General features: G+C 47.3%; 1 protein-coding gene and 1 non-coding gene across 4 annotated transcripts in view; both read right to left on the reverse strand.

The window, feature by feature from the left end:
• The window catches only part of LOC101003939 (NADPH--cytochrome P450 reductase), a 79,186-nt gene that overhangs the window by 42,446 nt on the left and 18,890 nt on the right, over positions 1 to 17,850 (reverse strand). The gene's annotated exons all lie outside the window — the stretch shown is intronic.
• On the reverse strand, positions 1,516 to 1,650 carry LOC116274772. Its single transcript, XR_004183547.1, has one exon. It is a non-coding gene; the product is annotated as a small nucleolar RNA SNORA14 (small nucleolar RNA).

The following is a 17,850-nucleotide window of genomic DNA, read 5'->3' on the forward strand; positions in this document are numbered from 1 at the left end:
TGTTGGTGCAGATTTGTGTTTACCCTCTGTGAGGTTGTTTCTTGAATCTGTAGATTTATGTCTTTTACAAAATACAGCAACTTTTCATTTATTTATTATTATTTTTTTTTAAGGAGACAAGGTCTCGCTCTATCACCCAGGCTGGAGGTGTAGTAGCACAATCACAGTTCACTGCAGCCTCAACTTCCTGGGCTCAAGGGATCCTCCTGCCTCAGCCTCCCAAGTAGGTGGGACTACAGGTGTGCCTCACCACACCTGGCTAATTTTTGTATTTTTAGTAGAGACAGGGTTTTGCCACATTGCCCAGTCTGGTATCGAACTCCTGGGATTCTGCCCGCCTCAGTCTCCCAAAGTGCTGGGATTATAGGAGTGAGTCACTGTGCCTGGCCACCATTATTTTTTAAATAACTTTTCAGCCTCACTCTCTTTCTCTTCTTCTCCTGGGACTTTGGTGATATGAAAGTTAGATCTTTTATTAGTCCCACAAAATCCTGAGGCTCTGTTCATTTGTTTTGTTTTGGTTTTTAGTCTAGTTTCTGTCGTTTGGGTTAGGTAATTACTACTACTCTAACTTCAAGTTCACGGATTCTCTTCTGTCTTCTCCATTTTGCTGCGGAGTCATCCATTCAGTTTCCTATTTTGGCTATTGTATGTTTCGGTTCTAAGACATCTGTTTCATTCTTCTTTATATGTTGTTTAATTCCAACATCTGTGTCATCTTGATGCTGGTGTCTGTTGACTGTCTTTTCTCATTCAAGTTGAGAGTTCTTTGGTTCTTGGTATAGTGATTGAATTTTATTGTATCCTGGGCATTCTGAGTACTTTAAGATCCTGAATCTTATTTAAGACTATTTAATTTTAATTTTATTTTATTTTTGAGACAAGAGTCTCTATTGCCCAGGTTGGAGTGCAATTGCGTGATCTCAGCTCATTACAACCTCTGCCTCCCAGGTTCAAGTGATTCTCGTGCCTCAGCCACCAGAGTAGCTGTGATTACAGGCGCATGCCACCACACCTGGCTAATTTTTTTTTTTTTTTTTTTTGTATTTTTAGTAGAGACAGGGTCTCAATATGTTGCTGGGGCTGGTCTCAAACTCCTGGCCTCAAGTGATCCACCCACCTTGGCCTCCCAAAGTGTTGGGATTATAGGTGTGAGCCATTGCACCCAGCCTCTTTTGATTTTATTAAATATTCTCTGTCACCCTGCCGATAGGGAAGGAAGGTATCAATTCATTGCTGTCAGGCAAGATTCAGTCTCCCTCCTGGGCCTCCGCTGACAAACCCTAGCTTGGAGAGGGAAGAGTACTTCATTACTGCTCCCCAGATGGTCTGAACTGACACATGGGGTGGGGTTCCCTGGTTCCGCCCAGTGGTGGTGAGGTCCTGACTTGCACTGAGCCTCCTCTGATGTCACTTCCAAGGAGAGTAGTTTTCCTTGCTTCCTTGAAGAGTCAAGGTTTCCTTGGCTATTTTTTTTTAAGTTGATAATTCTCCCTCTTGCAAATTTCCCTTAAAAGATGTCACAGGTATGAAATAAGACTGAGCCACAGGAGAAGCGCAGCCCTTTGGACTTCCCTGCAATTTCTATAGCATTTGCTCATATCTTGGAAGCATTTAGAGGAAAGCCACCAAGAGGGTTTAAGAATGCAATTCCTTGGCTCTTGATGAATCGCAAGACATTACCAATACTTTTCAGTTGTTATTTACTTGGGGAGTCAATGCCAAGTTTGAAGAATTAGCATGAAACAACTAAAAATAAGAGCATTTTCAAAGAAGCTGAGAAAAGTTTAGTACCATCTCAGGTGGAATCCACTAAGATGTGTTATAATGAATGTGGGGGGCAGAAAAAGACTTAGTTGGAGCCTACGGTTGTTCACTATTATTCACCAGCAGACACTATGCAAAAAATTTGAATCTATTATATGTGATCAAACAAGGGAATGTCAACAGTATTTGCTCTCACAGACTTAACCTAAGTTGGTCTTAAGGATTTTTGTCAAAAATAGAAGCTGAATATCCTAACTGTTCTACCATACAGCAGCTCAGCAGCTTAGCAGTGGTAAAGTCTGGTGTGACTATTTTGAGCTCAGAGTGAATACTAAAACTTCTCTGAACAAGAATAACTGAAAAGTACTGCCCTCTTAGTCTTAAAAAAAAAAAAAAAAAAAAAAGGGCTGGGCACGGTGCTGTAATCCCAGCACTTTGGGAGGCCGAGGCGGGCAGATCACAAGGTGAGGAGATCAAGACAATCCTGGTTAACACGGTGAAACCCCATCTCTACTAAAAATACAAAAAATTAGCTGGCTGTGGTGTCACGTGCCTGTAGTCCCAGCTACTCAGGAGGCTGAGGCAGGAGAATCACTTGAAACTGGGAGGCAGAGGTTGTAATGAGCTGAGATCACACCACTGCACTCCAGCCTGGGCGACAGAGCGAGACTCCATCTCAAAAAAAAAAGAAAAAGAAAAAAGAAAAAACTGCCCTCAACCACTATTACCAAATACTAAATGACTTTGGAAATTGGCTTTTGCTGCAGACTTGATGTTTCTTAATGAGGCCAATCTAAAATTATAAGGCAAAACAGCAGTTATATGCAAAATGTATATTGTGGTAAAGTCATTTCAATGAAATTAACCTTGTATTAATCACAAGTAATGTCAATCTGCATCATACAATTCCTAGACTGTCAAGGTTAAAACAAGTGAGAAAACTTTGCACATTTTTTTGAGCTCAAACCACAGTTCTAGCCCTAGCAGCATTTTTCAGATCTTGATCTAAGTATGAAGGAAATTCCTATATTTAAAATCCATTTAACCGTACAACTGAGCAGCTCTCATCTAACTTTCAATTGGAAGTGGCTGATCTGCAATGCAATAATGCAAAAAGGCAAATATCAAGAGGGGAATCTAAAAAAAATCCTATGAATGCTGTCTTCCAATGATGAATATGCTCCATCAAAATTTATGCTCCCTAATATAACTTGGCAGTACCTATTTGTGTGAAAAGCTATTTTCAAAGATGTCACCTATACAATCTCATTATAGATGAGCACTGACAGGTGGGTATTTGCAACAGATTTTGATGTTTGGGAACACTAACTGAGAACCCCAATGAAACAAAATTGTTTTCTGTTTTCTGTTTTTTTGAGACTGGGTCTTGCTTTGTCACCCAGACTGCAGTGCAGTGGCACAATCACAGCTCACTCCAGCCTCAACTTTCTGGGCTCAAGTGATCCTCCCACCTCAGTCTCCACAGTAGTTGGGACTACAGGTGCACGCTACCTACCATGCCCGGCTAATTTTTAAATATTTTTTTGTAGAGACAGGGTTTAGCCATGTTGCCCAGGCTGGTCTCAAACTCCTGGATTCAAGCGCTTCTCCCACCTCAGTCTCCAAGAGTGCTGGGATTAGAGGTGTGAGCCATTGGCACCTGGCCCAAAACTGTTATCCCTACAAAAATCATTCCATTCTTCTTATTAACAAACCTGTATTAAAAACTTACACTCAACTGTTATTAGTTATTACTTGAATTTCTTTTAAAAATATATATTTTAAAATACAGAGACAGGGTCTAAGTTGCCCAGGCTGGCCTCAAACACCTGGGCTCAAGCAATTCTCCCACCTTGGCCTCCCAAAGTGCTGGGATTACAGGTGTGAACCACTGCAACCAGCCTTATTTGAATTTCATCAACAAAAAATGTGGACACTTGTTGCCTCTCTTGTTATATATAATATCCTAGATTTTACTTCTTGGCATGCAAAGCCTAAAAAATATTTATTACCTGGCCTCTGACAGGAAATAAGTTATTAGCGCCTACTCCAGATAACTGAAGTGCACCTAGTTACTGGAGCTCTGTACTGACTGAGCAGTCTAGATGCCACAGGCTCTGGTTGTGGGAATCTGGGCAGGTTACTTGACCTCCCGGGCCTCAGGTTTCTTCTCCATAAAGCAATATGGAGCTAGTCACCAATCAAGGATCATCTTCAGCTCTAAAATTCTACACAGCTAGAGAAATACTTCCGGAATATGTGAACCATGTCCATGTTGTCTCAAGTCCCTGCAGGGTTCCTTTTGTAGTCTACTCAGCCATCGTGTCATTGTACAACATACTCAGGGCCTCAAGAGGCAGGAGAAGTTGCTTGCACCCAGAGGGAACCCAGGCTGTAGGATCTTAGGTTCCTGCATCTTTTTGGTTTGCTTGTTTTAAGAGACACGGTCTCACTCTGTCACACGGGGTGGAGAGCAGTAGCATAATCATAGTTCACTGCACCCTCATACTCCTGGCCTCAAGCCATCCTGCCACCTCAGCCTCCCAAGTAGCTGAGAGTACAGGTATGTAACACCTCACCCAGCAAATTTTTTAAAAAACTGGTGCAGTGGCTCGCGCCTGTAATCCCAACACTTTGGGAGGCCGAGGCGGGTGGATCACTTGAGGTCAGGAGCTCGAGACCAGCCTGGCCAACATTGGTGAAATCCAGTCTCTACTAAAATACAAAAATTAGCCAAGTGTGGTGGCGCACCCCTGTAATTCTAGCTACTCTGGAGGCTGAGACAGGAGAATCACTTGCACCTAGGAGGTGAAGGTTGCAGTGAGCCAAGATCATGCCATTGCACTCCAGCCTGGGCAATAGAATGAGACTGTCTCGAAAAAAAAAAAAAAAAAGAGTAAAGAGTAAAGAGGTTCTTTGAAGACTAGCATCTTCTGTATTTAAAATAATAATAATAATAAATGAAAGAAGGCTATTGAGTAGGGCCTGTGGGGCCCTCTGATTCACAGACTTTGTGAAATCCATTCCAGAAACTGAGTTGCTTCCTGATTCTTAGATGTGCTGGAGATGTGCTCCGAAAGCCTTGCAAGCTACTGCTCTGTGTGGCTAAAGGCGCTGAGCACCCCCACCAAAGCAGGCCTGGAACTCGCACCAGGGCTCCGCTGGCCCGTGGGGCCCAAAGCACTAAGGATGCCAGGGAGGGCGAGGCAGGCAGGCTCCTAATTCCACAGAGCCTACAGTCTGGAAAAGCCTCTAAACAATGTTCAGGTACAAAAACGTCATGTCGAAGGACATGCCTCTGTCACTCTTATGTCCACGCATGCAGCAAACAGCTGAGGAGCACCTGTTGCATGCCAGGAACTGTGCTGGTTCAGGAAGGAGCGGACACGCCAACCTTGCCCCAAGGTGCTCTCCTGCTATGAGAAAGGGCAGACCTATCCCAGCAGTCATGGCTGCATGGGGAGGCCAGGTGCAGGGGAAATAGAGCTGGAAGGAAAAAGCAGCCATGACAGTCTGAAACAGTCAAGGAAGGGGCGCCCAGAGGCCAACATCCGGGCTGGATTGTGACGAATGATCAGGGTCCACTGGTCAGATTAGGGGGATGAGTGAAGCTACCGACAGAGGAAGCGTATACCAGAGCCTAGAACATGGGAAACTCGGGGTCTGGGGTAACTCAAGTGTGGTGCAATGGGATGTGTTTATATGTGGGGATGCATAGATGGCAAGTAAGAGATAAGCGTTCATTCATTCACTGAACAGGCTGGAGTCACCAAGGCTGGAGTGCAGTGGTGTGATCACAGCTTACTGCAGCCTGCAACTCCGGGGCTCAGGCAATCCTCCTGCTTCAGCCTCCTGAGTAGCCGGGACCATAGGCATGCACCACCATACCAGCTGATTTTTAAAATTTTTTTGTAGAGATGGGGTCTCACTAAGTTGCCCAGGCGGGTCTCAAACTCCTAGGCTCAAGCAATCCTCCCACCTTGGCCTCCCAAAGTGCTGGGATAACAGGTATAAGCCACCACACTCGGCCGAGATAAACTTTTAAAGGAGACATCCAGATGAGTGTGTAAGGGCCTAGGGGTCTGTATACCAGTCTAAGGTGTTTGGCCCCGGGGAAGCTGGTGAGGACAGGGCAAGGGGGTGGTGTGATCAGAACGCTGCTACAGGAAGGTAAGACTGTACAACGATGCCTGCACCCCTAATATCAACGCAGTCACAGGGCCTTGACCCAGATGTCCTGGAGAACATTCTCCACTGAAGATGGCCAAACGCCCCCAGCTGATGGCCTTTTTCCCACACAACAGGACTTAATTTAGAAACACATGACCAGCACGCGCCCGATGCAATGACGTGAAAGAGGAAGACAGCTGCTGAGTCAGATATGTGCAAGCATGACTGGGGGGTGGGGGGGGACAGCGGGCGAACAGCGGGCATGACTCAGCACAAATTGAGCTGACCAGGCCCACAGGGGCTGATGCTGCAGCTGCAGCTCCCTGTGCCTGCTTCTAGCAGCATCTCTGGGGCCTCGGCTCCCTGGCTTGAATGCCAAGGAGGTAAGTCCACAGTTCCCCTAAGCTCCAGGGCATTGCATGGATATAATCCAGTGTCAACATTAAAAGGTGGCACAAGGTGATTTACAGGCACAAAACTCTCCATAGGAGTTCATGCTGGTTCATCCTCTTGACCATTCCCACTTTTGCCTCAATTTTTTTTTTTTTTTTTAGATGGAGTTTTGCCCTTGTTGCCCAGGCTGGAGTACAATGGCACGATCTCGGCTCACTGCAGCCTCTGCCTCCCAGGTTCAAGCAATTCTCCTGCCTCGGCCTCCAGAGTAGCTGGGATAACAGGTGCCTGCCACCAGGCCTGGCTAATTTTTGTATTTTTAGTAGAGATAGAGTTTTGCCATGCTGGCCAGGCTGGTCTCAAACTCCTGACCTCAGGTGATCTGTCTCCCTCAGTCTTCCAAAGTGCTGGGATTACAGATGTGAGCCACCAAACCCGGGCTTTTTTTTTTTTTTTGAGACAGGGTCTGGCTCTTGTCCCCAGGCTGGAGTGTGGTGGCACAACCTCGGCTCACTGCAACCTCCGCCTCCCAGGTTCAAGCAATTCTCCCACCTCAGCCTCCCAAGTAGCTGCGATTACAGGTACCCGCCAACATGCCTGGCTAATTTTTGTATTTTTTGTAGAGACGGGGTTTCACCATGTTGTCTAAGCTAGTGTCAAACTCCTGACCTCAAGTGATCCGCCTGCCTTGGCCTCCCAAGTGCTAGGATTACAGGCATGAGCCACCATGCCTGGCTGATTGCCTCAATTAATTTTGAATAAAAATATAGAAAAGAGAAACAGAGAGCGCCAGGGGTCTTGCTTTACTTTTCTCAAATTCTGGGCAGATCAGTTCTGAAGTCAGCTTCTGCCTCTAGCGCAGGGGCGACAGTCTGAAGAGATCACCTGGAGGCAATCAGAATGCTGTCCCCCCAACACCCCCTGCTCACACACGCGTGTGTTACAATCCCTATAGCAAGTCCATGGCAGCAAGCCCACAGCATGGACATTGCTACTCCCTCCTCCTTTACCGAAACGAGAATGGGATGGGCCGAAGTCAACATGGCCTCCCCAAAAGGGAATGCACACTAAGGATTCTTTAATAGAATTCCAAATGAGTTCCACATTGAACATCAAAGACGAACTGCAACAGTCAGAAAGTGGCCCTAGGGAGTAGTCCCCAACACCTGTCACAAGAGAAACAGTAGGCCAGGCACAGGGGCTCACGCCTGTAATCTCAGCACTTTGGGAGGCCAAGGCTGGAGAACTGCTGAGGCCAGAAGTTCGAGACCAGCCTGGGCAACAAAGTGAGACCCCCATCTCAAAAAAAAAAAAAAATTATCCAAGTGTGGTAGCATGCACCTGTAGTCCCTACTACTCAGGAGGCTGAGGCAGGAGGATTACTTGAGCCGAGAAGTTAGAGGCCGCAGTGAGCCATGATGATTGTGCCACTGCACTCTAGCCTGGGAGAGAAAGACCCTCTCTCCAAAAAAAAAAAAAAAAAAAAGAAAGAAAAAGAAAAAGAAACAGTAAAGGAACTGGACAGGTTAATCCTAAGAAAAGAAGATTCAGAGGCACTTGATCCCTGTTTTAAGTGGTCAGAAAACTGCTAAAGGGAGAGGCCTGGCATTCAGAAATAGGAATAGTTACAGAGGACAGAGGTTTACATCCCCTCAAAGCAAAGACGTTCTAATAAAGGAGTCTGAACACAGAATGCGCTGTTGTGGGCGTGGCTCCCCATCATGGGAGATGTGTCACACAAGGCTGGGTCACAAAGACTTAATGACAGAAAGTGCCTGCACCCCAGGGGCCTGGGAACAGACCAACCAAATTAATGTTAATTAATCTGAGCTGGCTGATGGGTGACGATGCCTGGTGAAAAATCCCAAGTGTCCGACCTGAGTTAATACTTAAATACAGATCTCTGTCTTTGAAACACACACACATACACACACACACACACACACACACGCCCCGAGCAGCCCTTGGACAAAGGCAGGAAGGAAGAAGTACCAACCCTCTCAATTAAAAAACCAGTTCCCTTTGGGAGGCTGAGACGGGCGGATCATGAGGTCAGGAGATCCAGACCATCCTGGCTAACATGGTGAAACCCTGTCTCTACTAAAAAATACAAAAAACTAGCCGGGCGAGGTGGCAGGCACCTGTAGTCCCAGCTACTCGGGAGGCTGAGGCAGGAGAATGGCGTAAACCCGGGAGGCGGAGCTTGCAGGGCGCTGAGATCCAGCCACTGCACTCCAGCCTGGGTGACAGAGCAAGACTCCGTCTCAAAAAAAAAAAAAAAAAAAAAAAAACCAGTTCCGCCAGTCAGGCACAGTGGCTCACGCCTGTAATCCCAGCACTTTGGGAGGCTGAGGTGGGCAGCTCACCTGAGGTCAGGAGTTCGAGACCAGCCTGGCCAACATGATGAAACCCTGTCTCTACTAAAAATACAAAAATTAGCTTGGCGTGATGGTGGGTGCCTGTAGTCCCAGCTGCTTGGGAGGCTGAGGCAGGAGAATCGCTTGAACCCAGGAAGTGGAGGTTGCAGTGAGCCGAGATAGCGCCACTGCATTCCCACCTCGGCCTCCCGTAGTGCTAGGATTACAGGTGTGAGTCACTGTACCTGCCAGACAGTCGTTAATCTTAAAGCTCCCAAATAATCTCCTTTGACTCCATGTCTCACATCCAGGGCGTGCTGGTGCAAAGGGTGGGCTCCCAAGGTCCTGGGCAGCTCTGCCCTGGTGGCTTTGCAGGGTTCAACCCAAGGCTGCTCTCACAGCCTGTGGCTTTTCCAGGGACAGGTTGCAAGGTGCTGATGGATCTACCATTCCAGGGTCTGGACGACAGTGGCCCCCTTCCTACAGCTCCACTAGGCAGTGCCCCAGTGGGAACTCTGTATGGGGCCTCCAACCCCACATTCCTCCTCCACACTGCCCTACCAGAGGTTCTCAGTAAGGGGTCTGCCCCTGCAGCAGGCTTCTGCCTGGGTATCCAGGCTTTCCCACACATCCTCTGAAATCTAGGTGGAGGCTGCCAAGCCTCCTTCACTCTTGCACTCTGTCCACCCACAGGCTCATCATCACATAGAAGCCACCAAGGCTTATGGCTTTCACCCTCTAGCGCGGTCAGCCTGAGCTGTATCTGGGCCGCTTTGAGCCAAGGCTGGAGGCTGAGTGGCCAGGGATGTGAGGAGCAGTGTCCTGAGGCTGTGCAGGGCAGCGGGGCCCTGGCCCTGGGCCTGAACCACAAAGCATTCTTCCCTCCTAGGTCTCTACAACTGTAATGGGAGGGGCTGCCGGGAAGGTCTCTGAAATGCCTTCAAGGCCTTTTTTTTTTTTTTTTTTTTTTTTTTGAGACGGAGTCTGGCGCTGTCGCCCAGGCTGGAGTGCAGTGGCCGGATCTCAGCTCACTCCAAGCTCCGCCTCCCGGGTTCACGCCATTCTCCGGCCTCAGCCTCCCGAGTAGCTGGGACTACAGGCGCTGCCACCTCGCCCGGCTATTTTTTGTATTTCTTAGTAGAGACGGGGTTTCACCGTGTTAGCCAGGATGGTCTCGATCTCCTGACCTCGTGATCCGCCCATCTCGGCCTCCCAAAGTGCTGGGATTACAGGCTTGAGCCACCACGCCCGGCCCAAGGCCTTTTTTTTTTTATCCCACAGTCTTGGCTATCAGCACTTGGCTCCTTTTTAAATCTGCAAATCGCTCTAGCAAGTGGTTGCTCCACAGCCTGCTTGAATTCTCTTGAAAAAGGTTTTTCTTTCTCTGTCACATGGCCAGGCTGCAGATTTTCCAAACTTACACTCTGCTTCCCTTTTAAATATAAACTTCAACTTTAAGTCATTTCTTTGCTCCCACATCTGAATGTAGATTGGTATCAAAAGCACCCAGGTCACCTCTTTTTTTTGTTGTTGTTCACTCTGTTGCCTAGGGTGGAAGCTGCATCTTGTTATGAGGGAACATTAGACAAACCCAAACCAAACTGTGAGACGTTGACAGAGACACGGCCTCACATTTTCAAAACTGTCAAGGGCATGAAAGATAAAGACTGAGTGATCTAAGACACACACACATACATCAATAAAGCAAATATGGTAAAATATTAACAATGGGGAAATCTGGGTAAAGGGCACTCAAGAATTGTTGGCACTGTTGCAACTTTTCTGCAAATCTGAAACTATTTCAAAACAAAAAGTTAAACTTAAATACAGTTCAAAAGACCTACTGAGGCTGGGTGTGGTGGCTCACGCCTGTAATCCCAGTACTTTGGGAGGCCAAGGCAGGTGGATCACCTGAGGTCAGGAGTTAAGAGACTAGCCTGGCCAACATGGTGAAACCCCCATCTCTACTAAAAATACAAAAAATTAGCCAGGCGTGGTGGCACGTGCCTGTAATCCCGGCTGCTCCAGAGGCTGAGGCAGGAGAATCACTTGAACCTGGGAGGCAGAGGTTGTAGTGAGCCGAGATTGTGCCACTGCACTCCAGCCTGGGCAACAAGAGCAAAACTCTGCTCAAAAAAAAAAACAACCAAAAAAACAAAGAGAGACTTATTGTATAACATGACTATAGTTAGTAGCAATGTGTTGTACTCTTGAAGACTGCTAAGAGTAGATTTTAAGTGTTCTCACCACAAAAAAAAGGTGTGAGGTAATGCATATGTTAATTAGCTCAATTGAGCAATTCTACCAGACTTCAAAACAATATGCTGTATACTATAAATATATACAACTTTGTCAATTAAAAAATTTAAGGCCGGGCGCGGTGGCTCAAGCCTGTAATCCCAGCACTTTGGGAGGCCGAGGCGGGTGGATCACGAGGTCAGGAGATCGAGACTATCCTGGCTAACATGGTGAAACCCCGTCTCTACTAAAAATACAAAAAACTAGCCGGGCGTGGTGGCGGGCGCCTGTAGTCTCAGCTACTTGGGAGGCTGAGGCGGGAGAATGGCGTGAACCCGGGAGGCGGAGCTTGCAGTGAGCCGAGATCACGCCACTGCACTCCAGCCTGGGAGACACAGCGAGACTCCGTCTCAAAAAAAAAAAAAAAAAAAAAAAAATTAAAAGCATGTTTAGTGAAGAAAACGTGCTACATTTTAAAACATAAAATTAAAGAAAACATAATCCAAACTCTTATTTGGTTTCATTCTACCAGTTTTGTACATGTATATTACAGGACATACCTTTTTTTTTTTTTTGAGATGGAGTCTCGCTGTTGCCCAGGCTGGAGTGCAGTGGTGCCATCTCGCTCAGCTCACTGCAACCTCCGCCTCCCAGGTTCAAGCGATTCTCCTGCCTCAGCCTCTTGAGTAGCTGGGATGACAGTTGCCTGCCACCATGTTTGGCTAATTTTTGTATTTTTAGAAGAGATGGGATTTCACTATGTTGGCCAGGCTGGTCTCAAACTCCTGACCTCGTGATCTGCCTGCCTCAGCCTCCCAAAGTGCTGGGATTAGAGGTGTGAGCCACTGTGCCCGGCCATGTTTTTAACATGATTGGTGTTATACTACACATAATTTTGTTCTACTTCTTTTCATATATTAAATTGTGAACATTTTCTCTTGTTATAAATTCTCAAATGTCATTATGTTTTCACTATTACAATGTCAAGTTACAGTGCATTTTCTAGTACAGAAAAAAAAATTAAAATTGTTTAAAAAAAAAGTCATGAAAAACAGGATTGATATATTTTCAACATAAGTCTTTGTAAGCCGCTGATAAGTTCCTTAAAATAGAATTTCTGGCCCAGGCGCAGTGGTGCACGCCTGTAGTCTCAGGACTTTGGGAGGCTGAGGCAGGCAAATCGCTTAAGCTCAGGAGTTTAAGACTAGCCTGGGCAACACATCAAATCCCTGTTTCTACAAAAAATACAACAATTAGCTGGGTGTGTTGGTGCACACCTGCAGTCCAGCTAGCTGGAGGCTGAGCCATGAGAATCACTTGAACCTGGGAGGAGGAGGTTGCAGTGAGCCAAGACTGCACCACTCCACTCCAGCCTGGGCGGACAGAGCCAGAATTTGTCTCAAAAAAAAGAATTTCTGAATTTGTCTTAGAAATATTTCTGAATCAAAGGGAATAAATATTTTTAAGGTCCTTGACTTACTGTCAAATTATTTTTCAAAAAGCAATTTATTTCAACATTTCTCTGCAGCTCTTCCTCTTCAAGGCACACTGCTAAGCTGAAGAGACAGGAGCAATTCCACAAAGCACTGTGCGCACGGAAGCCTAGCAGCGGGTGGAAGGAGAGAAAGCTGAAACACAGGAATTAATAAGCACTTAAGGGAGGCCATGACACCTGTGCCCAGCAGGGAGGGCAAACTGAATCGAGTAGTGGCCTCTGCTTCTCTGGTGGAAGACATATCTTTATCTCCTTGCCAAAATAAACAGATGGTGGGAGCCAGTTCATGTGTGGGTGAGTCTGGTAGTGGTTAAGGAGGGCTTCCTGATGGAAAGGGACTCAAAAGGGCAGGTGACAGAGTGGGGAAGAGGCCACACACCAAGGCCAGAAGGGAAAATAGAGTCACGGCTTTAAAAGGAAAAACAGGCTGGGCGTGGTGGCTCACACTTGTAATCCCAGCACTCTGGGAGGCCGAGGCGGGAGGTTCACTTGAGGACAGGAGTTCGAGACCAGCCTGTCCCACGTGGTGAAACCCCGTCTCTACCAAAAATATTAAAAAATTAGCTGGGTGTGATGACAGGCGCCTGTAATCCCAGCTACTCAGGAGGCTAAGGCAGAAGATTCGCTTGAACCTTGGAGGTGGAGGTTGCAGTGAGCCAAGACTGCACCACTGCACTATAGCCTGGGCACAGAGGGAGACTCTGTCTCAAATAAATAAATAAATACATTAAAAAATAAATAAATAAATAAAATCACACAATAAGTGGTCCTTTGTAACTGGCTTCTTTCACTTAGAATAATGTCTTCAAGGTCCATCCACGTTGTAGCATGCATCAGCCCTTCATTCCTCTTCATGCCTGAGTAACATTTCATTGTATGGATATACCACATTTTGTCTATCCATTCAATGGGTGATGGATACTTGGACTGTTTCCTCTTGGGGGCTGTTATAAATATTGTTGCTGGCCAGGCACAGTGGCTCATGCCTATAATCCCAGCACATTGGCAGGCTGAGGCAGGAGGATCGATTGAGGCCAGGAGTTTGAGACCAGCCTGGGCAACACAGTGAAACCCCATCTCTACAAAAAATTTAAAAAATAGTGAGGTGTGGTGGTGCACACCTGTAGTCCCAGCTACTCAGGAGGCTGAGGTGAGGGGATCACTTGAGCTCAGAAATTGGGGGTTACAGTGAGATATGATCCCAACACTGCACTCCAGCCTGGTAACAGAGCAAGACCCTGTCTTTAAAAAATAAATACATAAGAGCCAGGCAAGGTGGCTCATGCCTGTAATCCCAGCACTTTGGGAGGCCGAGGCAGGCGGATCACCTGAGGTTGGTAGTTTGAGACCAGCCTGACCAACATGGAGAAACCCTGTCTCTACTAAAAATACAAAATAAGGCAGGCATGGTGGCGCGTGCCTGTAATCCTAGCTACTCTGGAGGCTGAGGCATAAGAACCACTTGAACCTGGGAGATGGAGGTTGCAGCGAGCTGAGATCGTGCCACTGCATTCCAGCTTGGGCGACAGAGCGAGCCTCTGTCAGTATAAACGTTTTCTATTTCCGTGTTTACATTTATTTATTTGTTTATTTATTTTTTAGACAGGGTCTTGCTCTGTTGTCTAGGCTGGAGTGCAGTAGTGCAATCACAGCTCACCACAACCTCTACCTCCCAGGATCAAGTACTCCTCCCACCTTAGCCTCCTGAGGAGCTGGGACTACAGGCGCACACCACTACGCTTGCTAGTTTCTGAATGTCTCTAAAACAAGGGTTAGTACCCTCGGTTCTTAACAAGAAGCACTCAGAATTGCAGAAGAGAGAAAGGTCTGCCTAGTCTACACAGCACTGTGTTTACTGCAGAATCACTAAGCAGGAGCCAAGCAATGCAACCAACATTCACTCAGCACCTACTACATGCCAAGCACCCTGGCTAGGCACTTTCTACGATTTCTTTTGATTCACATGATAAACCTGTTTAGAGAAATATTATTTCATCCATTTTATAGATTCAGATTCAAAGACCTAAGGACCAAGCAAATTACTGAAATTTCCACAACTTACAGAGGGAGATGTAGAGACCTTGTGGGACTCTCTCTGCCACTTCTTGTTGCAACCCTAGACAAGGAAGGGGTGACCCAACTCCTGGCTCACAATGGTCTTGGCGGTTCTCATGCTGGCTACTGCCACCCCAGATTCAGCTAGTAGTGGGCTGTGCCATTCAGCAAAAACTGAGTTTCTACTAGTGCATAGAGGACCAGGGAGCCACGGGGGGTGCTCTGGGCGACAGCTTCACCCACAGAACAGGTCTTGGTCAGTGGCTTCCTTCTGTCCAACAAGTAGTTTCAAACCAGCTCTTCCACAAGCTGACAGGAAACAATGGTACTAATGAGACAGACAGGCCAGATGGCCCATGGGCTGAGACCTCACAGGGCACCATATTGGTCATTCCCTCCCCAGCGTTGCTTGCATTTCACCTTGGTGTTAGGTCATTGCTATGCATTTAAGGCTGGTGTCAATCAATTGTGTATTGAGGCCAGGCATGTTGGCTCACACCTGCTATCCCAGTTCTTTGGGAGGACAAAGTGGGAAGATCACTTGAGGTCAGGAGCTCAAGACCAGCTTGGCCAACATGGTGAAACTAAAAATACAAAAAGTAGCTGGGCATGGTGGTGCATGCTCTGTAATCCCAGCTACTCAGGAGGCCGAGGCAGGAAAATCGCTTGAATCCGGGAGGCAGAGGTTGCACTGAGCCGAGATCGTGCCACTGCACTCCAGCCTGGGAGATAGAGCGAGACTCGGTCTCAAAAAAAAAAAAAGTGGGCCGGGCGCGGTGGCTCAAGCCTGTAATCCCAGCACTTTGGGAGGCCGAGATGGGCGGATCACGAGGTCAGGAGATCGAGACCATCCTGGCTAACACGGTGAAACCCCATCTCTACTAAGAAATACAAAAAATAGCCGGGCGAGGTGGTGGGCGCCTGTAGTCCCAGCTACTCGGGAGGTTGAGGCAGGAGAATGTATGTGAACTGGAGGCGGAGCTTGCAGTGAGCTGAGATCTGGCCACTGCACCTGCCTGCTACAGAGCCGGTGACCGCCTCAAAAAAAAAAAAAAAAGTGTATTGAGCACCAGCTCTAGGTCATCTCTGTGACCTGCGATTGGATATTCATAGCATGTGTTTAAATTCTAGAATGTGGGTAGTAGGGTTACTAAAAACCCACAACACGAACGAGTCAGTAATAATTAGATCCCATCGCTACGGTGACAAAGGACTGTCATGCAGTGTCTGTAAACGCATTATAATTATTATACCATTTACAAGATTTCCCATACAGCTTTCTATTGCCCCATGTTGTCTTACAAGGAAGACAAAATCCTTTGGTGCTGGCCTGACATTGCACCGTGCCTGCTGCTCGAGACAGGTACACTAGGTTACCCAAGATGCTGCTTTGGACTGAGGGCTTCACGCTCCATTTGTCAGACACCACCAAGAGAGCTGCGTACTTGACTGCAGCGAGCTGTGAAGATGTGCTTGGGTTGGGAGAACCACGGCCCTGCTGCACCTGCTGGGGCTTCCTGTTAGAAAAGAGACCCACCACATCACATAGTACACCTGCATGAGAGGCTACAGGGAAAGTCCTCCTGAGCAGTGACCCACATTGCATGGCTTCACGTTGAACTCTAAGCAACGTCTAGTGTGGGCAGGGTGACTCCACCAGGCCCCTGGCCTCCATAAGGTGACTCCGTGGTTCAAGTAGCTTTTTCTCTTGTCATTCCACCATCTCAATGTACAACTTCCGGGGCCATCCTGATGGGAAGAAGATTGTTGGAAGGCCCGGCCCTGGCTCTTAAATGCTTCCATCCAGAAGTGACATACATCACTTCCTCTCACAGACCATTACCCGAAGTTAACTTCAAGAGGGCTTAGAAATGTGTGGGAGCCCAGAAACACAGTGAAGGTATGGCTGCTGCAGGTGTCCAGGACTAGCTCAAGGTGACAGGGAACGGGTAGCACAACTGGTGGGAATCTAGTTGCTCAAGAACTTATGACCTATAAACCTGATTTTTAAAAACTGAGGTAGAAGCCGGGCACGGTGGCTCACACCTGTAATCCCAGTACTTTGGGAGGCTGAGGCAGGTGGATCACAAAGTCAGGAGTTCAAGACCAGCCCGGCCAACATAGTGAAACCCTATCTCTACTAAAAATACAAAAATTAGCCGGGCATGGTGGTGCGTGCCTGTAATCCCAGCTAGTCGGGAGGCTGAGGCAGGAGAATCGCTTGAACCCAGGAGGTGGAGGTTGTGGTAAGTAGAGATTGTGCCATTGTACTCCAGCCTGGGTAACAGAGCAAGACTCTGTCTCAAAAAAAAAAAAAAAAAAAAGAAAAGAAAAGAAAAGAAAGAAAGAAAAGAAAAGAAAGAAACCTGAGATAGAGACTGGGAGCAGTGGCTCATGCCTCAGGCCGAGGCAGGCAGGATCACTTGAGGTCAGGAGTTTGAGACCAGTCTGGCCAACATGGTGAAACCCCGTCTCTACCAAAAATACAAAAATTAGCTGGGCGTGGTGGTGGGTGCCTGTAATCCCAGCTACTCAGACGGCTGAAGCAAGAGAATCACTGGAACCTGGGAGGCAGAGGTTGCAGTGGGATAAGATTGGGCCACTGCACTCCAGCCTGGACCACGGAGTGAGAGTCAGTCTCAAAAAACAAACAAACAAACAAACAAACAAACAAAAAAGAACTGAGACAGAATTCACACACCATAAAATTCATCATTTTAAAGTGTAAAATTCAGTGGTTTTCACTATATTCACCCACTGTGCAAGCATCACCACTACCAGATTCCAGAGCATCTTCATACCCCCAAAAAGAAATCCCACACTCATCAGCAGTCACTCCCCACTCCTGAACTGGTTTTCGTTTTTTGGGTTTTTTTTTTGAGACAGGGTCTCACTCTGTCAGCCAGGCTGCTGTACAGTGGCGTGATCACAGCCCAGTCTCCTGCATTGCTGGGACTACAGGCACCCACCACCAAGCCCCGTGAATTTTTTGTATTTTTTATAAGAGATGGGGTTTCGGCCGGGTGCGGTGGCTCACGCCTGTAATCCCAGCACTTTGGGAGGCCAAGGCAGGCAGATCACGTGGTCAGGAGATGGAGACCGTCCTGGCTAACACGGTGAAACCCTGTCTCTACTAAAAACACAAACAATTAGCCGGGCATGGTGGCGGGCGCCTGTAGTCCCAGCTACTCGGGAGGCTGAGGCAGGAGAATAGCATGAACCCAGGAGGCAGAGCTTGCAGTGAGCCGAGATCACGCCACTGTACTCCAGCCTGGGCGACAGAGCGAGACTCTGTCTTAAAAAAAAAAAAAAAAAAAAAAAAAGATATGGGGTTTCACCATGTTGCCCAGGTTGGTCTCGAACTCCCGGGCTCAA

The sequence above is a fragment of the Papio anubis genome, chromosome 4 (assembly GCF_008728515.1).
Source record: "Papio anubis isolate 15944 chromosome 4, Panubis1.0, whole genome shotgun sequence".
Lineage (NCBI taxonomy): Eukaryota > Metazoa > Chordata > Mammalia > Primates > Cercopithecidae > Papio > Papio anubis.